General features: G+C 35.4%; 1 long non-coding RNA gene across 3 annotated transcripts in view; it reads left to right on the forward strand.

The window, feature by feature from the left end:
* LOC147911822 (uncharacterized) overlaps nt 1-22505 on the forward strand; it is a 39120-nt gene extending 16615 nt beyond the window's left edge. Inside the window, exons 2-6 of one of the 3 annotated variants that reach the window (XR_015550638.1) lie at nt 16412-16749; nt 16855-16909; nt 17375-17478; nt 20524-20624; nt 21990-22505. This is a non-coding gene — a long non-coding RNA (uncharacterized LOC147911822). The remainder of the gene's footprint in view (nt 1-16411; nt 16750-16854; nt 16910-17374; nt 17479-20523; nt 20625-21989) is intronic. The other 2 variants (XR_015550637.1, XR_015550639.1) reach the window with 2 other exon arrangements.
* The last annotated feature ends 802 nt before the right edge of the window (nt 22506-23307 follow it).

A 23307-nucleotide genomic window follows, 5' to 3' on the forward strand; every position in this document is an offset into this window, starting at 1 on the left:
AGCCCAGGGCCATGTGGCTTCTGTGGTAAATTTGATCAAATATTTGAAGAAAAAAAAATCACACCAATTCTGTACAAACTCTTTCAAAAGCAGAGAAGGAGGGAATGCTTCCCAACTTCTATGAGGCCAATATTACTCTGTTACCAAAGACATATATAGAGACATCAGAAAAAGAGAAAACTACAGACTGATATCCCTCATGAACACACATGCAAGAAATCTTAAAAAGTATGAGCACACTGAATTCAGCAACTTATAAAAAGGATTATAAAACCTGACAAAGTGGAATTTGTTCCAGAAATGCAAGTTGGCATAACATTAAAAACGATTAAATACTGTGGGTTATATTTAGTAGAATAAATGACAAAAAACACATAATCATCTCAATAGACACAGAAAAAGCATTTGACAAAATTCAACACTCTGTCGTGATAAAAACACTCAAGAAATTATGATTAGAAAGAAATTTTCCTAACCTGATAAGGAGCCTTTGTGAAAAACCTTTAGCTAATGTCGTATGTAATCATGAAAGACTGAATACTTTTTCTCTAAGATCGGAAACAAGACAAGGAGGTCCACTGTCATCACTTCTTTACAACATTGTACTGGAGATTATAGCCAGTGCAACAACAACAGCAAAATTATTTTAAAGCCTTTCAGATTAGAAAGGAAGGAGTAAAAACTGTCTTAATATGCAGATGACATGATCTTATATTTAGAAAATCCTAAGGAATACACACACACACACAACTACTGAAATTAAATGAATTTAGCAAGGTCACAAGACACAAGATCCATATACAAAAATTAATTGTATTTATATACACTAGCAAGGAACAATCAAAAAGGCAATTAAGAAAACTATTAGGAAAACATTCCTAATAACGTCAAAAATAATAAAATACTTAGGAACAAATTTAACTGAAGTACAAAATTTGTATGCCGAAAACTACAAAACACTGCTAAGATAAATTTTAAAAGATCTAAATAAATGGGAGAGACATTCTATGTTAATGGATTGGAAACTTCATTATTGTTAAGATTGTAAGTTTTCCCAAATTGACAAGGTAATGCTAAAATTTATGTGGAAATGCAAAGGTCCTAGAATAGTCAACATAAATTTGAAAAATGATAACAAAGTTGGAGGATTTACATTACCTTATTTCAAAGTTTATAATAAAGCTATAGTAATTGAGACACTGTGGTATTGGCGTAAGGATAGGGATGTAGATCAATGGAATAGAATTGAGAGTTCAGAAATAAACCCGTATGTGTATGATCAAATGATTTTTCACCAAGGCTTCAAGACAATTCAATGGGAAGAGGATAGTCCTTGCAACAAGTGGTTCAATTAAATATCCATATTATGCCAAAAAATTAATTCAGACCCTTACCTTACATTATAAACAAAAAATAAGCCTAAATAGATCATAGACTTAAATGTAAAAACTAAAACTATAAAAATTCTAGAAGAAAATATTTATAACCTTTGGTTAAACCAAACTTTCTTGGATATGATAACAAAAGTACCAGCAACAATGACAAAAAAGTAAATAAATTGGACTTCATCAAAATTAAAAACTTTTGTGTTTCAAAGGATACTATCAAGAATGTGAAAAGACAACCCACAGAATGGGAGAAAATATTTGCACATCATTAACTGTTACGGGACTTAGTCTAGAATATATAAAGAACTCTTAGAACTCAACAATGAAACTACAAATAAAAAATGGGCAAAAGATCTGAATAGTCATTTCTCCAAAGAAGCCATACAAATAGCCAAAGAGCACATGAAAAATTGTTCAACATAATTAATCATCATGGAGATGCAAATTAAAACCACAGTGAGATACCACTTCACACCCACTAAAATGGGTACATCCAAAAAGACAATAACAGTGTTAGTAAGGATGTGGAAAAAGAATCTTCATATATTGCTTGTGGGAAAGTAAAATGGTACGGTCTCCTTGGAAAACAGACAGTTTCATAAAAAGTTGAACATAAACTTACCATATGACCCAGAAATTCCACTCTTAGGAATCTATCCAAAAGAAATGAAAATATATGTCACACACAGACTTGTTTGCAAATATTCATAGCAGCATTATTCATAATACCCCCAAACTGGAAACAATTCAAATGTGCATTGTTGGTGAATGGATAAACAAAATGTGGTATATTCATAACAATGGAGTACTATTCAGCTATGAAAGAGTGAAATAATGATACATGCTACAACATGGATGAACCTCAAAAACATGCTGAATGAAAGAATCCAGACATAAAAGGCCCCATATTGCATGATTCCATTTATATAAAATGTCCAGAAAATGCCATTTATAGAGTCAGAAAGCAGACCAGTGGTTGCCTGGCCTTGGCAGGGGGTGGAAATTGACTGCAAAGGGGCCCGAGAGCATTTTTAGGTGTGAGGAGAATATTCAAAAACTAGATTTGGTGATAGTTGCACAATTCCATAAATGGACTAGAAATCATTGAGTTGTACACTTACAATAGGTCAATATTATGGTATGTAAATGATAACTCAATAAATCTGAAAAAAATAATACCCCCCATATTCCAAAGAAATAACTGTAATAAGATTCCCTTATCAGTTCATTCATGCCTATGTAATTATTTCTAGTTCCACTTGTGTTCATTGTGTCTTGGATGAGCAGTCTGCCTTCATGAAATACATCTATTTCTGGACTGTAAAGAGCTCTGGAAACTGACTCACTCCATTCATTCAGTCTAAAACCTATCTAAACAATGTCAGCTCAGAAGCCTGTAACCAAAAGTCTATTCTTAAAGTAGCAGTTGTTCAGAGTACCTCATATAGTTTTATCCGTGAACCTCTGCAAAGGCCCTACTTTGTTGTAGACACAAATTCCAGCCAGTACCTTATAGCAGAGACTTCAGGCACGCGTCAGGAAGCAGAAATCTGTTTGATAATGAGACTGTGAGCCTGTGGTTAATTTATTAGAGGCATCAATAATATTAGAATGGAGGAGAGTAAAATTCTCTATTGGCACACAGTACAGAACTATTTCATAAGAGTTTGATCAATGTTTCCCCTGAGTGTAAGAACATATTTAACAGCCAAGGCAGTAACAAGTCTCTAGTACCTTTACATAAATTGTACAGTTTCTGAAATATTTACATGAGTACCTGAAAAACAACACTTGCCTATCAATTTAATCAAAAAGTTTTAAAATAAACATAGAAGGTAACATGATTATGAGAAAACTTCATTTTTCCACCTGTGTTCTTTGTTTGTACTTTTGGGTGCGTTTTTTTTTTAAATCAAGGACATGAAAAAAGGCAAGAAAATGTATACAAAATTATTCTTGTAATATGTGAAAACTCTGCTGTCAGGCAAATTACACACAATGTAAATATAACCTCTTATTACTCCTTGATAAGAGTTTGAAGACCAATTTATCATCTTTTAAAATTTTTTACTTTGAAATAATTATAGAGTCACAGGAGGTTGCAAAGAAATATACAGGGAAGTTCTATGTACTCTCCCCTCAGCTTTTCCCAGTGTTAACAAATTACACAACTGTAGTACAATATCAAAACCAAAAAATTGATATTGGTACAATCCACAGAGCTTATTCAGTTTTCAGCAGTTACACATGCACTCGTGTGTATGTGTGTGTAGCTCTATGCAATTTTATCTCATGTGTAGCCTTGCGTAACCACCACTACAATCAAGATACTCAACTGTTACATCACAAGACTCCTTCATGTTACTCATTTACGTCACACCACTCTCCTCCCCTTACATCCCTAATTCTTAGCGACCATGAATCTCTTCTCCATCTGTATAATTAGGTTATTTCATGAATGTTACATAAATAGAATCATGCAGTATGTGAGCTTCTAAGATTGGCTTTTTTTCACTCAGGATAATGCCCTTGAGATCCATCCAAATTGTTACATGTATCAGTAATTCATCCTTTTTTACTGCTGAGTAGTATTCCATGGTATGGATGTACCACAATTTAGGCATTCACCCGTGAAGGGCATTGGGTAGATTCATTTTAGACTATTAGGAATAAAACTGTTATAAACATTCATGTACAAGTTCCTGTATGAAAATAAATCTTCATTTCTCTGGGTAAATACCGAGAGTACAATTGCCAGTTCATGTGTTAAGTCCTTTTTTTTTTGGCTTTTTTTTTTGTTTTTTGTTTGTTTTGGTGAGGAAGATTGGCCCTAAGCTAACATCTGTTGCCAATCTTCCTCTTTTTGCTTGCAGAAGATTGTCCCTGAGCTAACATCCATGCCAGTCTTCCTGTATTTTGTACGTGAGATGCCACCAAATTATGGCTTGATAAGCGGTGTGTAGGTCCACGCCCGGAATCTGAACCCACAAACCCCGGGCCGCCAAAGTGGAGTGCGTGAACTTAACCACTATGCCACTGGGCCAGCCCCTGTTAAGTCCATTTTTAAATTTGCAAGGAACTGCCAATTATTTTCCAGAGTGGCTATACCATTTTACATTCCTACCAGCAATGTATGAGTGATCCAGTTTCTCTACATCTTCACCAGCATTTGGTATTATTACTATTTTATATTTTAGTCATTCTGGTAGATGTGTAGTGATATATCATTATAGTTTTAATTTGCATTTCTCTAGTGGCTAATGATGTTGAACATCTTTTCATGTGTTTATTTGCCACCTGTATATCCTCTTGGGTGAAATATCTGTGCATGTTATTTGTCCATTTTCTAACTGGATTGTTTATTTTTTTGTAATTTTGAATTTTAAGAGTTCTTTATACACATTAGATGCAAGGCCTGTATACGTATCAGATATGTAATTGCAAATATTTTCCCCCAGACTTGAATTCGTCTTTTCATCATCTTGACAAAATCTCACAGAGCAAAAGTTCTTCATTTGGATGAGGTCTAATTTATCAGTTTTTCATTTTATCAATTGTGTTACTTGTGTCAAGTCTAAGAACTTTGCCTAGTCCTACCTAGGTCCCAAAGATTTTTTTCCATGTCCTTTTCTATAAGTTTTGTAGTTTTACATTTTACATTTGAGCCCATTATCCATTTTCAGTTAATTTTGGTATAAAGTTTAGGTCAAAGCTCATTTTTTTGTTAATGGATATTCAATTTCTCCAGCACCATTTATTGAAAAGGCTATTCTTCCTCCATTAAATTGATTTTGCTCCTTTGTCAAAAATTATTGGGCATATTTATGGGGGTCTATTTCTGGATTCTACATTCTATTCCATTGATCTATGTGTCTATCTCTCTGCAATTTACCATTTTAATAGAAAGAAAATCAAATTCTAGTTTTGCATTGATATAATATTGACAGGAAAATTTCACAAGCTCTTTTTTTTCTTATAACAAACCCACGAAAACTGAGCTAAACTTTGGCAAAATTTTAACACATTTTATTGCTTCTTTTCCGATTCAGTCTGATAAACCAAGGCAAAAGAAAATTTCCTTTCTGAAAATCTTCTACAACTTTGTGTAATTGTTAAGGCTTTGTCTTTTCCTGTTCTCTCTTATATTCTAAAATAATCAGATGCTTTAAAGAGATAAACTAGTCTCCTTTACCTTGATAAGCAAAAACACAAGCATTACCTTATATACCCAGGTTTATTTTTCTGTTACTGTTGTTCCTAGTATATTTATATTAATTTTAACATTTTTTTTTTTTGCTGAGGAAGATTTGCCCTGAGCTAACATCCATTGCCAGTCTTCCTCTTTTTTTTTTTTTTTGCTTGAGGAAGATTAGCCCTGAGATAACATCTGTGCCAGTCTTCCTCTATTTTGTATGTGGGTTGCTGCCACAACATGGCTGATGAGTGGTGTAGGTCTGCGCCCGGGATCCAAACCCGTGAACCCAGGCCACTGAAGTGGAGCATGCCAAACTTAAACACTATGCCATGGGGCCGGCCCCTAATTATAACTTTTAACCAAAGTAACTAACTTTTATTTCACAGAAAAATCTGGGAGGTAAGTAATTGAAAACTGCTGTGCACTAGAATTAAGCAGAAAGCAAAGCTTATTAGTACACAACTTTCTACAGCCTCACATATCTTTTTTACACCTTAAAGTGTCAAAAATGAACGTGTCCATTAACATGACCAAAGACATAGCCACCCTATAGCATATAAAAAGATAAGCAAATGTATGTTAGTTTGAAGTTATGCATAGTAATCATCTTTTAAGTATTCCATTTCACTTAGAAATTATCTATCAATCAAAGATTATTAATTAACTAGTTTAATTTGATATTGCTCCAAGTGTTTAATTTAACTAAGGATCTCAAAAATTATGTTCAAGCTACAAAACGTAATTACAGTTGATATAAAAACTTTATCAGAATAATGATGAAATTTAGTAGAAGACAAATTTACATTTTTCAAAATCTTAAAAATTATGTAGGAGTTATATTAGCTTGTTTGATTAGTAAACCAAAATAAGTTTAAGAAATTCACATTAAGTAGTCTTTTCATAAAAGACAAAATTTTATAAAAATAAAACATAAACTTTATTATACTTAATATACATTTGAGAAATAGACCTAGAGCTGTTTGTTTCTCTTTCTTAAACCTAAATTATCAAACCAATCTAAATTGTCCAAAGATTCTTAATTATGTAAACGTGAATTCTTAAAATGTTTCTGAGCTAGCCATTTCTGTAAGGATTTTACAAATATATAGTACATTTAAAATATTAGAAGTTCATTTTAAAATTTTCTGTCATTTATTGGAATATTAGAGTTATATAAGTGCTTATTTATATATAAATGTTACAATTGACCTCCTTAAAGAGACATTATAATCTAATTTATTAATACTCTTCATAGGTAGGAAGAGTAATATTTCTCTCTCATATTCATATGAGAGAGAAAGGCCTTTCTGATTTACAGAAACACAGATATTTGGAACGCTTATAGCTTCAGTTCTACCACTTTTGTCACAGGTCAAGAGTAAAGACATAAACACAAAACTCATAGGTCTCTTTCACAATGGGCACAAAGTTCTTAATTGACTTGAGTTCACAAATAGACAAAGAAAAAGCCTAAAATAAGCCAGATTCTCTGTTTCTCTCCCAACAGGGAATAGCTCTCCACCATCCATTCGGTAGCAATCACCAAATGGTCAGACAATAAAAACAAATTCCCAATCATTACTACCACCAAAGAGGAATAATTCTTTTGTCATGTGCAAACAAGAACAAAAACACAAAAATCACTAGGGAGGAGAAAATAAATCCTATAGAAACAGAATAAGCAAAGTTCAAGTTCTTTTGCTGTTTGAGATTCACCCTGACAGCCAAGAAAAATATACTTGGGCTTAAACAGACTATGAGGTGCATGTCTGCCATAAGGCAGTTTACTTGTCTCCATCAGGTGAGTCAATTGGGAATCTGCATGGAACCTCCAAAATTGTCAAAGTATAATTTTCAGACAAGTAAAATCATAACATTCAGGCAAATATAAAATGAACACATGTCAAAGATTTTATTTAACTCATTAATTAATGAAGGAACCATTAAGATGTCATGACTGGGTAAAAGACCATTTTAAAACAGTATTGATAAGCAGATAAGATTGCTGAGTTAGATACAAACTGAGTAATGTCCAACAGGGCCATAAAACTTTGGAATTATCTGTCTCCAGAAAGAAGTTCATTTGCACTTAGACATGACAAAAATCTACAAGTTAATATGCAGCTTCACTAAATCAGGTATCTTTAATAAATAGTAAGCAGTGGGTTGAATGAGTTATTATCCTAGGTGCCCTAGACCAGGGGTTGGCGAATTACAGCCTGTGGGCCAAATCTGGCCACTCTCATTTATTTACATATGGGGTATGGCTGCTTTCATGCTACAATGACAAAGTTGAGTATTTGTGAGACCATATGGCCCACAAAACCAGAAATATTTGCTATCAACTTTTACAGAAAACATTTCCTAATCATTGCCCTAGACAATCCTGGGTGGCCTTTACTTTCACAAGACATTGAAAATATGTGGCCCCAGTCTTGTGGCATTATTTCTAAGTTTCAGATAATTTTTCTGATGCTGCTCTGATTCTGCTGTGGTGGAAATGCTCTCTCCCTCTTTTGTGTTCAGATATTTATTTGTATCTCTCTTATAATATACTGTGGTATTATGATCTTTACTCGATTTAGGCTTATTGAGAACATCTCCTTCATCTTTGTATCTGGACGTATCACAGTGCCTTGCAAACAATTGATATTCAATAAATCTTTGGTGAAATGAATTGAATCAAGACTAAAATGTGAATGTGAAAGCTCAGGGAAGCCTGGAGGTTGGGATTGCTTAGGGAGGACTGCAGGGATAGGTGGCGGAGAGGTGAATGAAGTTCTATGGAAAATTATACAAATGGAAAATATTATAGATTCTTCTGCTGAATTTATTATTTCTTAGGACCCAATAAGTTATGTATAATGTACCAAAGTTTCTTCATCTCTATGATATGAATAGTATTTGCCAGTTACTCAATTATTTAGAATGTCCCTAGACCCAAGATAAATAACTTGCATTTTACTAGCACTTGTTCTTACTAGAAATTAACACACTTGGTCAATAAAAGTCTATCCAGTATTGACAGTGTCAAAATTGTTGAAAACCATATGTTTATGTAATAAATATGTTGTGACGAAAGTTTTTGGTTATTTTCATGTGTAACATGTAGTCTAGAAGATATAGTTTGGATGATGAAATTTTGGGTTTTCCGGGACATTTGGATGGTTTATGTAGACAAGCAGACTGAATGTTACCTTGACTGCCCTAAAAATTCCAGGTTACCATGCAAATTGTACTCAATAAATATCATCTGAATTAATTTGAAATATGATTTTATCCTATCGTAGAAGGTTAGGAGATGACTAGGCAGCATATGCTATTATTTTTATCTTATAAATGAGAAGATCAAGTATAGTCTGATTGCCATTAGCAGGCCTTGACCCTCGCTTATCTGACATTAGGCTAAATCTTTCCACTAAGAAACCCTCAAAATATGAAACATACTATTTCATCTTGAGATATTTGTAAAATATATGATTTTCTAAGACAAAGTAACTCTAAGTATTCTTAAAATATTTCACTGCCTCTCCAACTTTACTGGAGCTTATATTTTCATCTGAAGGGTTTTAAAATTTCTTGTCCTAAAGGATTGTTCACTTAATGTCAGATGAGTAGCTCTTTTTAAAAAAGCAATTACATGGGCCAGTCATTTCAGATATTTAAGTGAGAATATGATTCAGTTGATTTCACAGTTAACGACACTTTTTTTTTTACCCCCCAAAGCCCCAGTAGATAGTTGTATGTCACAGTTGCACATCCTTCTAGTTGCTGTATGTGGGATGTGGCCTCAGCATGGCCGGAGAAGCGGTGCGTCGGTGTGTGCCCGGGATCCGAACCCGGGCCGCCAGTAGCGGAGTGCACACACTTAACCGCTAAGCCATGGGGCCGGCCCTACGACACTTTTAACTTCCATAAAAAGTGGCTTCCTAGGGGCCGGCCCCGTGGCATATCGGTTAAGTGTGCATGCTCTCCTGCTGGCGGCCCGGGTTCGCATCCCGGGCGCGCACCAATGCACCGCTTGTCAGGCCATGCTGTGGCGGCGTCCCATATAAAGTGGAGGAAGGTGGGCACAGATGTTAGCCCAGGGCCAGTCTTCCTCAGCAAAAAGAGGAGGATTGGCATGGATGTTAGCTCAGGGCTGATCTTCCTCACAAAAAAAAAAGTGGCTCCTAGTTTTCTCAATGGGCTTGACTAACACAAATGAATACCAGTTAAAGTAGAATCTTTCCACTGGGGTTTAGACCATCATTTTTCTGATTATGATATAAATCCCTCAATGGAAAAAAAAAAAAAAAAAAACTTCATCTATAAAAAAGTAATTCCCAACAGAAATCTTATATATTTTAGAACAACAGTTATGCGTTTCTCAATACTCTTGCCAAAGAAGGCATGCAACAGTCAGTGCATTAAAATGATGGCTGTTGGGGCTGGCCCAGTGGTGTGTCGGTTAAGTTCACACACTCCACTTCGGCAGCCCCGGTTTGCCGATTCAGATCCTGGACGCGGATCTACTCACCGCTAATCAAGCAATGCTGAGGCGGCATCCCGCATAGAAGAACTAGAAGGACCTACAACTAGGATATCCTACTATGTACTGGGGCTTTAGGGAGAAAAAAGAAAAAGAGGAAGATTGGCAACAGATGTTAGCTCAGGGCCAATCTTCCTCAAAAAGAAAAAATGATAGTGGTTAAGGGAAAGATAACTCTATTGGGAGCAAGTAAAAGCATTGAGTATATAAAATAACTCATTTGACTTTATATAATCTTGATTTTTCTTCACTAAATTTAGAGTATTTTTAAATATGTTTTCTGCTATTGGGTAAAATTAAATTAACTTTCTCTATTTCATGAAGAATAATGCACTCTTACTCTCCTTTAGTTTGTTGTCTGTATGAAATGGAATTATTGTTCGTGATATAATTGGGGTGGTGATATAATCTATGCCCCTAGACTGTTAGCTAGGCTTACATGTTGTGATTTAACCAGACATTAATCAATTTCGTTCATGCTAATCACAATAGCTTAACTATTTGTGTAGTGATTTGTAAAAATTAGTTTGCTGAAATGAATTCATCTTCATGCTGTAATCCATTCATCTCATTCATTTAGTCATGGAGTATGAGTTCTTCATCAGAATGAAAGTATGACATATTTATTTTATGGAATCTACTTTGAATAAGTATAAATACAATTTGTACTGCAAATACAAAGTCACATTCTAAATATGATAAGTATAAATAAAATTATTACATAAATGATTAAAAACTGCAAAAATAATAATTGTCATATATCTCTTGTTTTTAAGTTAATGTTTGACATGTCACTGTACTGGATATTATTCACAGGCAGTAAAACAAAATGGTTCTTGGGGCCGGCCCGGTGGCACAGCGGTTAGGTGCACGTGCTCCGCTTCGGCGGCCTGGGGTTTGCAGGTTCGGATCCCGGGCATACACCAACACACCGCTTGTCAAACCATGCTGTGGTGGCGTCCCATATAAAGTAGAGGAAGATGGGCACGGATGTTAACCCAGGGCCAATCTTCCTCAGCAAAAAAGAGGAGGATTGGCATCAGATGTTAGCTCAGGGCTGATCTTCCTCACAGAAAAAAAAAAAAGATTTAAATAAAAAAAAATCGTTCTTGCCCCTAGATGTTATCAGCTATGAAAATCACCACTGACACAGACTTGAATGCTTCTTTACATCAAAATGTCATCATAATATCTCAGAATTGGAAGGGAAGTCATTTAGTCCAATTTCCCACTTATTGCAGAAATCTCAGCTGTAATTTGACTGATAGGCAGTGTCACATAGAAAACTTTGGAGTTAGACTTTAATTCAAATTCCAGCTTTACCATTCATGAGCGGTATGACCTTGTCCATGTTACTTAACCTGGCTCTTCATCTCTTGATCTGTAGAATCAAAATGAAGATGATGTTTACCTTGGCTGATATTTACTGGACCAGTTACTATGTGGTAGCACTTACATTTGTTACCCTTTCTCATCTCTCATATTTAGGGTTTCCTAAGCTGTAGGTGTTAATTATCTAGCATAACCTAAAATGCTTTGTATTTACCAGGCATAGTTCAATAGGACTGTGACTAAAAGACGTAAGAGCTAAAGTTTGTCTTTAGCACACTCAGCTTCCCCTTCTTGCAAACAGGAAAGAGAAAAAAAATTTTGGTCTAAAGCAGTGCTCTATAGACTTTTAATTGGAGTCCCCTAACAGTAAAAATACTTCAAGTACACTCCCCCAAATTTAGTTATAATTAATATACACTTATTATCGTACTATTACGTTCATTATAAAACATTCAAAAATTAGAAATTGTAAAACAAGATAAAAATAAATATGAATACGGGGACTGGTATCCAGAATATATAAAGAACTCTTACAACTTAACAATAAAACGACAAATAACCCAATTTAAAAATGGACAAGGAATTTGAATAGACATTCCTCCAAAGAAGACAGACAAACAGCCTATAAATACATGAAAAGGTGCTCAACAGTGTTAGTCATCAGGGAAATGCAAATCAAGACCACAGTGTGATACCACTGCACACTCACTAGGTAACTATAATCAAATAAACAGAAAATAAGTGTTAACAAGAATGTGGAGAAAATGGAACCCTCATAAATTGCTTGTAGAAATGTAAAATGATGGTGCTTCTATGGAAAACAGTCTGGCAGTTCCTCAAAATGTTAAACATAGAGTTACCATATGATCCACAATTTCACTCCTTAGGTATATATCCAAGAGAATTGAACGTATTTCCACACAAGAACTTCTATATGAATGTTCATAGCAGCATTACTCAAACTAGCCAAAAAGTGGAAACAACCCAAATTTTCATCAGCAGATGAATGGATAAATAGAATCTGGTATATCCATACAATGGGCTATTTTTTGGCTTTAAAAACAATGAAGTACTGATACCTTCTACAACATGGATGAACTTTGAAAACTGTGTGCTCAGTGAAAGAGCCCATCATTAAAAAACCCTTATTATGTGATTCCATTTATATAAAATGTCCAGTATAGGAAAATCTAGAGACAGATACTAGATTAGTGGTTGCCTGGAGATGAGGTGAAAGGAGAATGGGGGTGACTGCTAATGGGTATGGGGTTTCTTTTTGAAGTACTGAAAATGTTTGAAAATAGGATTCTGGTGATGGTTGCACAAATCTGAATATACTAAAAACTATTGAATTCCACACGTTAAACAGGTAAATTTCATGGTATGTAAACTATATCTCAATAAAGCTATGTAAAAATAAAATAAATTAAATAAATTAAAAATCTAAGTGGAGGTTCTTGTTTTCCTTCCTGTGCCCCATGGATCATCTTGTACACATCCACTTTGGAAAGCTCTGGTCTAAAGGCCCTTCTCAATTGTCCCAAAAATAACATTGTATTGGTTGCCAGAATTTCAGGTGTGTAAAATGTAATCCCTCCCCTTAATGACTGAGCCCAACAGTAAATTATTGAAGGAGGAAAAACAACAACTTAACAATCACCAAAAAATACTAATTTGGACCTCAGTCGACCATCACTTCATTCTCTGTTAAGCCTACTTTCCCAAATGAGGATTTTCTTAACCAAGGATACCCTCTTAACCTATTCTGTTTTGGCCAAGGGTAATGAATGTGACCCAAGGGATAGTAAACCCGTGATCAAACTTCTTGCTTATGATTTTTCTAGTGTTTACTCCAAATATTAAGAGACTTTACATGACTCTGGCCCCTATACCAAACTCACACATATCATTTTTAGTAATTGTCCTCATCAAAATTAAAATTGCATAGCTCAAGGTCAAGATAGTATTGTAGCATTCTTCTCAAAGTATGTATCTCTATTACTAATTTTCCTTTGGGTCCATTCCAGATACGGTGTTTTCACACTGAACGATTCTCATTGCCATGAATAGTACATTGCAAACTGCTGAATGAGTTGAGGTATATTTATATAACATTACTGAAAGCCTGTGGAAGATCCATTTTATAAACACCTACTTCAAGTTCCTATAAATCCTAGCAAAATTGTAAAGGACATAACTATATGCAAATTCTATACACTAGTATATTGTTTCATTAAAAACTTAATTTCATTTGAGGAAAGTATTATGAAATTAATGAATTGCTTTGAACAGAGAACTGCCAATTCCACTTATGCAGAGAAATAATCATTATAAGTGTATGCATGTCGGGCATCAGATTTTTACCCACAGGGAAAGCAACTGCTATCCAGGAGAATTACATTCAACCACCTGTATCCTGACCAGAGTTTAGATGGCACTTTATTAGCTTCTGTCCTTTTAGTTTTTGAGTCTTCCTGGAGTTACAAGACCCAACGTTATCTCCTTGACCCGGATTATACTCCAACTTCCATTTGGGTACATAAACTGAGATACTGATATTCATATGTACATCACTGGCATTTTGACCCTGAACAAGTTCTTAGAGTTGGCTTTGCAATTCTATGTCATACCAATCCCACCTTATTACAAGACTTAAATTGAGTAACATACAATTTCATTTACTCTTATGACTATTTTTAGATTCATGTAATATATTTTAATTTTTATTATTTACAATTATGACCTGGAGTTCTAACTGTATAGATGCATATAAGCAATATTTCCAGAAGGTAAAACGTTTCACTAACATTGAAATATACTTTTAATCCTTAGATACTCTCAATCTCAGAAAGGTCTAAGATCCATTTTTTTAGGACCTGCTTTCCAAAAGTTGCTAATTTTTCTCACACGTTTTTTAAAGGGTGACAAAATATTTATTGAGGATCTACTAATTGCTAGTCATTCTAGATTACATATTCTATTTAATGCTAACAAAATTATGAGGAAGAGTTTATCACTATTATATAAATAGAAATAAATATAAAAATATAAAAAGAAAATGATTCAAAGAGGTTTAATTAAGGCGACAGAAAAAAAGATAGGAGTGAACATAATTCTTGTGAGTTCAAATCTAGTTGTCTTTTTTTTTGTATACCAGGGAGTGAGATAAAATGGCTGCTCAATGGATAACTTCACCTATACAATAAGGAGTGGTGGGGAAAGGAATTGAAATAACTTAAGGGAATTTTCCTACCCAGAGACAGAAAATAAACAACTAACTAACTGAGCGTGTGCTGTGGGGATAGGGTTATCTAACAGGGGAGCAAGAAACTAAAGGAATAAGGCAGGGATTTCACATTGATAGGTAAGTGGGATGGAAATCACAGTAGTATTTGTTAAGTGTTAGAGCAAAGATTCAAACTCAAGTTCTTCCTTTTTCCCTGTAGGCTTGCCTTATATATATCTTTGTCCATATTTTTTCTTATTTCTGGAATATTATTTCACTCCAACTTTTCCTGCAAAATTTTTACTAAGCCATAAAGTGCCAGTTCTAGTACAACCCCTCAGCGAAGCATTTCATGATCCATTTCCTCTTCCCAGCAAATGGGATCTTTCTTTCAGCTATGGGATTTAATATTGAAAGGCATCAGTACTGGGGTACAGAAGAGTGTTGGGGCACTGGAGTGGGATTAGAGTTGACTTTGGACGTCTTCTGGCCAGCTCTCTTGATAAGCTTTTCTGAGATGCCAGCATCATGGTCCAGAATCCTTGCATTGACCATAGGCTCAGCTGGCAGAACCAAGAGAGGATTGGGCGAATGTCATCTGTACAGTCAACCACCAGGGACTGATGCAAAAGTTTCACGTCTCTTACTATATGTGTTTTGCTGAATGTAGATGTTTCTCTACTTCTTAGAGAGAGAAACAGAATCAAAGGCTGCTGTTGATCTGCATAGTTCAGCCTCATGCTTGGATTTTGTTAATGTCTGTGCTCAAATGCACTTGGATCCTGAATACTAATCTCATTTAATAAAGACTTATCTAAAAAAAGAAATGAGAAGATGAGGAAAGGAAATGTCTCAAATACTTGTCTAGATGCTCCTTTATGGCTCCTACATGGAAGGGTTAGTCCTGCACTGTCCACTGTGATAGCCAATAGCTAAATGTGACTATTGAATACATGAAATGTGGCGAGTATGAATTGAGATGTGCTGTAAGTGTAAAATACACACTAGTTTCAAAAACTTAGTTTGAAAGAAGAAATGTAAAATATCTTGTTAACTATTTTTATATTAATTACATGTTATAATGATAATATTTTTGATATTTTGGCTTAAGTAAGTTATTAAAATTCATTCACCTATTTCTTTTTACATTTTTAATATAGCCACTAGAAAATTTTAACTTACACATGTGGCTCACATTTGTGGCTTGGATAATATTTCTATTGCGCAGTGGTGGTTTAGACCCTTGCTACTCAAAGTGTGGTCCAAGGACCAGCAACATTAGCATCATCTTGGAGCTAGTTAGGGCTTACTCAGGCCTACTGAATCAGAATCTGCATTTAACATGGTCCAAAAGTAATTCCACGGGCCGGCCCCGTGGCTTAGCGGTTAAGGGCGCACGCTCCGCTGCTGGCGGCCCGGGTTCGGATCCCGGGCGTGCACCGACGCACCGCTTCTCCGGCCATGCTGAGGCCGTGTCCGACATACAGCAACTAGAACGATGTGCAGCTATGACATACAACTATCTACTGGGGCTTTGGGGGGGACAAATAATAAATAAAATTATTTAAAAAAAAGTAATTCTTTTGTGCATTAAAGCTTTAGAAGCACTGCTCTAGACATTATACAGAGACCGATTCTTGCCTCAACTCTAAGTATATGAAAAACTTTTGGTCAAACATCAGTCTAGATGTTGCTCTGAAGGTATTTTTTTTGATATGATTAACATTTACAATCAATAGATTTTGAGTAAAGCCGATTACCCTGCGTAATGTGAGTGAGCCTCATTTAATCAGCTGAAGATCTTAAGAGAAAAACCGAGGTTTTTCAAGGAAGAAACCATTCTGCCTTAAGACTGCAACATAGAAGAGACTCTGCCTGAGTTTCCCGCCTGCTGGCCTGCCCTGCAGATTTCGGACTCAAGACTGCAACATCAACTGCTACCTTCATTTCCAGCCTTCCTGCCCTACAAATTTCAGACTTCAGGTCCCACAATCATGGAAGCCAAATAAATCTCCTTGTCTGTGTTTGCCTGAAGAACCCTGACTAATACAGGCTGCTTCACTTATCATGATCCTAGGTACCAAATCTCAAATCTGTTCTTTCTGCTTCACCCTTTAGTTCTGGCATGTCACTCACCTAGATTTCTAACCAAGTCTCACTTCTTTTTCTTGTTCCATCCTAGGGTTGACTCTTGACTCCCCAAAAGATCATCAGTGTTAAAGGATAATTTCAAAAAGGTAGGATCATGATTTATACAAATATAAAGTAAACACACATCACAGGTTTTATTAAACTCAATAATGATTGAACAAGTAAGATGTTAATAGTGGTTCAAAGGAGAATCCAAAGAACAGGCACATATATACGTAGGTAATCAAATGAATTTCCTGCTACGCGCAAAAATGATCAATACAGGGAAATAAAATGTAATGTGTAGAATCATCTCTTCTTCCATCAATTGCATCCCCAACCAGAAAAACATCATTTGCATCTCTATGGATAAAAATAATTAGCATTATTATCAGTGTTCTACAATATTCAGAATTGTACAATAATAGCCCAAGGAGAGTGAAAAGCATAGATCTTAATGGAGAATCAGATAATCCCTAAACGTCTGCTAGATAACATCTAGCATTCCATTGAAAGGACACCTACTAATTTTTTGCCTTTTTTTTTTTTTTGGTGTTTCACAATTTTTACAGAATAAGCTGTTGATCAAGCAATGCTGTTTATTAGACTTACTGCGGTATGAGAGAAAACCACCATGAAAATCTAAGTACTCTCTCGAAATGGAGAAATTAAGGAGGTGTGTCTACAGGAAGTTTTAGGGTTTTAGAGTGTGGAATGGGTGATTTTAAGGTGATTTTGAAGACAGGAATCTGCTATAGATTGGGCAGAGTTTATGCAATCCCAAAATAGCTTGGGATTGGTGAGCACAGCAAGGATGAGGATCTTGAAGTGAATCTTCATGATCAAGCTGTTTTGGTTGGCTTATCTTCTAAGATTCGGTAACTCCTGCAGTGAGAAGCTAAATTTTTATGCCTGGTCCCAGTTTAAGGACAGGAAAGCATGCCTGGAGTCAATATTATTTAACAGGGGGACAGGAAATTACGTTGGTATCAGTTCTCACTAGTATCTGATACCCAACATGCCTTACCCAATTATTTGCATACACGCTTGCTTGGTTTGCCTAATTGTTTTAGAGCAAAAATACCTGCTCTGACTATTAAAACTCACACTTCATTCCAAAATGGCTTCTTGTTCTGTATAGGGACCTGCTCGAAACCCCATAGTTGATGTAAAGATTATTCTAAGCTAAAGACATTGGAGATTCAACAGGTGCAGAAAGAGGCCTTCTCAGAACTTCCGTATCTGACTAAAAGCAGAAACTGCTGAGAAATGAAGACTGCCATAAATTCCCTCTTGGGGGAGACTCCTACACCAAGGAGAGAAACCAAGAGTAAATCTACCATAAATCTCCTCTCTGGGGAGCTTCATGGCCATGAAGAAGACAGAAAGACCACTCACAGCTACATAAACACAATTATCACAAACTTCCTTATCTCCTATTTGTTCTCCTAGAAACTCATTTGTCTTTCCTAAAGAAACCTATTTGTTCTTCCCAGAGAAGCCTTTTCCTCTCCCCCTTTCCCCTACTAAGTTAGGTATATAACTACCCCTTTGAGTATACCTAACTTAGTAACAAATTCTAACTACCCCTTTGTGTTACTCATCACTAAGCACTCCCTCATATATGCACATTGCACGTGTAAATAATTTCTATTTTTTTCTCTTGCTAATTTATCTTTTGTCAGTTTAATTCACACATCCCCAGATACTGAACCCAAGAAGGTAGAGGAAAAGTTTTCTCTCCCCTGCACCTGCAAACTGCAACATACTGTTACTTACTATTGTATGAACCTTCCTTTCTCTTAAAATTTTAATAATCATTTTGAGGAAATATGTGTTTTGTAAATTCTCTTATTAAGAAAGAAATTAAAACAAGTTTGAACTTTTTCTTTTAGTCTTTCTCATACCTGTAGTTATATCTATAGGCAAACCTGTCTACAAATTTCCTTAGGCAATTAACTGGTGGTTGTTTCTCAGTTCTGTGGTGTTCTAGAAAACGAGTATATTTTAGCTGTACCTTTAGGCTAAATTCTCTAAAGCAGTAATATCTAAGCATAACCTGAGGAATTTGTAGAAAGTACAAATTCCTGCATCCCACTTCCCAGCTCCATATATTCTCATTCACTAAGAAGGAGTCTAGGGGTTTGTAACAAGCACCCCACATATGAAATTGAAGCATGCTACACTTTAGAAGTGCTGTCCTAAAAACCCAAAATACCTAAACCAAATATATCTAGACAATTCAGAAAATAAAGTCATCTTTTTTTAATCATTTGATGCCCTTTTGAAATACTGGGGAAATTTGTAATATGGTTGTTATCTTGGGAATAAAAAATTTTAAAAAATCAACACTTGCTATATTAACATTAACATCTTTTTGAAATACTAAAGTAGCTATGGCTAGTCCTGATTTGGAATACATACCTATTTAATTCTATATTCAAGACATAAAAGCATCTCGCTTATGGACCTACTGAAGTGGGAAACCAAATTCATCACTTCATCTCAAGGGGCCAAAGAAAATATGTATTTTTTTGTAATGCCAATGAAAGAAAATGTACATTTTTTTGTAATGTAAAAGTCATTGTACATAACATTTTGCTAAAGTTGTTCCCTCTGATGGAAATGCCCCTTCCCTCTTCTCTACTTGGTAATTCTTTGACCATCCTCAAAAGTCACCTCCTGTGACTCTCTTCTTTCACTTTCATTATCCTTTTTTTTGTTTCATCGTCATCACTCCTTTCTTTGTTTTTCCATAGCGCTTTGTAAACATTGGCATTATATGTTTTGTATGGTAATTAATTTGTTATATGTCTGTGTTCCCTGCTGGACTAAACTTCTCCAGGGCAGATATCATGGTGTGATTATTTTTGTGACCTCAGTCCCTAACATTACTTCATTCAGGAGACATGGCCATGATTTGATATCTATACACATAAGCATCTCTATCCACAGGACACCAAACCAGCTTTGTGAATATAATCTAAGGCTTCATCAGGCACTTTCCCCTAACAATGATAAACTAAAGATATATGCATCCTAATAATTTATGTTGATGACTGGGTAAGTGAGAGTTTTCAAAGCATTGTTAGATTTCTTTGAAAATTGATAAAATCTAAGAGATAATTAAGTTCCTATTTTCAGATTGAAAGGTACAAATGAAGAAATAAAACAAAAAGCCCCATATAACAACTACCTAGGATAAAGGGATGATTGGGTGAATTTTTGTTTTCTTAGTCCTAATAAGGTAATGTTCAACAATATGGCGTTTCTCTTAGCTTAAATTTTCTCAAGGCTGCTTTGTCTGATTCTGCTGGCTAATGTAAGTGTTCATAAGTTAGGCAATGTTATTGTTGCTAAGGAACATAGTTACTTTCTACTACTCCAATCAATTTTCAAAAAATAATATTAAATTTTGTTTGTGAGTGCATGTTCTGCACATTTAAAGCTAAATAAAATCATAATAAAAATTATGAAAACATTATGATTGTCAAGAGTGTGTGAGTCTGAATTACTCAGATGCCACTCTAATTGACTGCTACATATGCTATGAGAAAGGTCAGCCAGGAAATGGGCCAGGACCTTTTAAAAATCCCTGCATTCAGCCAATTCTATTAGTTTCAAGTGCTTTGCTCTTTTCCTCTGTGAGGATACATCAGCTTAGCATAATAGGTCCAATTTTCAAAATGCTGTATTTGATTTATTTCTTTTGGAAATTCAGCTTTCAGCCTGAAGAAAAAAAATAACGTGCTTGTATTTAAATAGCCAGACTCCTCACACCTCACTTTTATGGAATCAGAAAAGACTTCTCATAGAGACTGGGTAAGTGAACTGAAGCACATTTTAAATAAAAAAACTATGAAGGAGAATTAACATTTTCTTCCCATTATCCTGATGTTTGGAAGTAAGGGTATAGAATCTTAGTTAGGGGACCAAATACTCTGATTTCTTGAAAGCCTGCCTAAGAGGCTTTAATGCAGTCACAGACGTGACTTCATTTCAAGTATACATGATTTAAAAATTAAAAACAGGAGCAGGCAGTTTTTAAATGTATTAAGCAAGAAAGTAGCAAAATACTTGTCACTAAACAGATAATCAGCATTGGAAAAATTGGCTCATGACATGCACAAAAATTCTATGCTATGACCAAATATTATCATTGCACAGATTGTACCTACAAGCATTTTTTTAATTCTTTGGAATTTAAAAGATAGAGTGTTAAAAGATAATTTTTTTGTGTGTGTGAGGAAGATCGGCCCTGAGCTAACATCCGATGCCAATCCTCCTCTTTTTGCTGAGGAAGATTGGCCCTGGGCTAACATCTGTGCCCATCTTCCTCCACTTTATGTGGGACACCGCCATAGCATGACTTGACAAGTGGTGCGTCGGTGTGCACCTGGGATTAGAACCGGCGAACCCCGGGCCGCCGCAGCGGAGCACACGAACTTAACCGCTTGTGCCACCGGGCTGGCCCCAAAAGATAATTTTTTTCAGATCCCGCACGCACCGACGCACCGCTTGTCAAGCCATGCTGTGGCGGCGTCCCACATAAAGTGGAGGAAGACGGGCATGGATGTTAGCCCAGGGCCAATCTCCCTCAGCAAAAAGAGGAGGATTGGCATCGGATGTTAGCTCAGGGCCGATCTTCCTCACACACACACACACACAAAAATAAATAAATAAAATGAAATCATGACTATCATACAAATATAAAATGAACGTGTCAAAGATTTTATTCATTAATTAATGAAAGATTGGTTTAAGGTGAATTCAAAGAGAAGAAAAATAGCTTATGAAATGAATTTACAAATACAGTATAGATTCACAACTGGCTTTTTCCACAGAAGAAGAGGAAAATCAATTGTCTCTCTACTAGACAATTAATTTGCATATGGAAAAATCCTTGGCAGTGCTTTCAGTTACCTACAACTTAGAATTGTAAAATAATTCAAAGACGATGAAAGGTGGAGATAACTCTGATGGGTAAACTCGACAGGACACTCACTATTACTTTTTTGTCCATTTTGTTCTTTCATAATTTTTCCTGACAATAGATTCTATATATACAAGAAATAGTTAATTTCATTAAGGTAATGTAAGGTTTCCCTTCTTCAGACACAGTTCTTATATATTGCGATTGTAATTCATAGTTTTATTGTTAATTTTGTGTGTGTGCTTAATTTACAGAACATGCTCCAGTTCTGCTTGTGAGTGAATTGAAGGATAACTAGATCTTCTTATAATCCTTTAAAGAAGAACCCTTCTGTGGTAGGTGGACTTCTAAGATGGCCCCCAAGATTCCCACCATCTGGCATACATACCCTGTATAATAAACTCCCCTTGATTGTGGGAGGGCTCTATGAATATGGTGGTGAAGGGATTTTGCAGATGTTGCTTTTGAGTTAATCAAAATGGAGATTATTCTGGGTAGGCCTGACCTAATCAGGTTAGCCCTTAAAGAAGATAAGGAGCAACAGCCAACATGATCCTCTTGGCCTTGAAGACAGCCACCATGAGTTGAACAGTTGCAGGGAAATGAAGTTTTCCAACACTGCGTGATCTTGGAAGAGAGCCTACAGCCTCAAGTGAGACCTCAGCCCTGGCCAACACCTTAATTTCAGCCTAGTGAGATGACGATGAAAGAAACCGGCTAATCTGTGCCCAAACTCCTGACCCATGGAAATAAATGGATGTTTTTCTTAAGCTGCTAAGTTTGTGGTATTTTGGTACACAACAATAGAAAACTAATACACTTCCACTTTCCTCTAAGAAGAATTGCCCCCTCCACAAATAAATAAATGGATATAGATAAATAAGTAAACAAGGAAGCAAACAAACAAGAAAAAAATCCCACAAGAATAAATTGAGGTCTTGGTTAGGATAACTGCATGTTTTGAATAACGATTGATACTCCTCCAATCAAATAAAGATAATAATCTCCAGAAAAAATATGTATGTTATTCCTTTTTGTTTTTTTTATGACAGAAGGAATACATGTTCATTTTAGAAAATTTGGAAACCACAGAAAGGCACAACGTTAACGTTTTGGAGGATTTCATATTCATTTTGTTTCTATGCACATTTTTCACATACCATGATCATCCTTGCCCACCATTGATCCCTAGTTCCTAGAATAGTGCCTGGTACATAGTGGATGCTAAGATAAAATTTACTGAGTATAGAAAAGATAGGATGAGTAGATAAACAAGTTTGTTTTCTTATTATTTAAGGATATTTTATAGTCCTAATTCTTATGACTCTCTCTACGTCAAACATGGTTAATATAGTCCCTATAGAAGTAATAAGCAATGAACTGTACGGTACACTATGTACAGTTGAGTACCTAAGAGCAACTCGCACAAGCCTGTGGCTTCGCTTCTTGCTCATTGCTATCTCTTTCCCTTCCTGGTGAACCAACTTTTATCTGTTATATCTTAAAAAAAAAAAAAACAGCTTTATTGAGATATAATTCATATACCATAAAATTCACCCATTTAAACTTACA

Source organism: Ceratotherium simum, chromosome X, assembly GCF_057802395.1.
Source record: "Ceratotherium simum simum isolate JZ-2026a chromosome X, ASM5780239v1, whole genome shotgun sequence".
Classification (NCBI taxonomy): domain Eukaryota; kingdom Metazoa; phylum Chordata; class Mammalia; order Perissodactyla; family Rhinocerotidae; genus Ceratotherium; species Ceratotherium simum.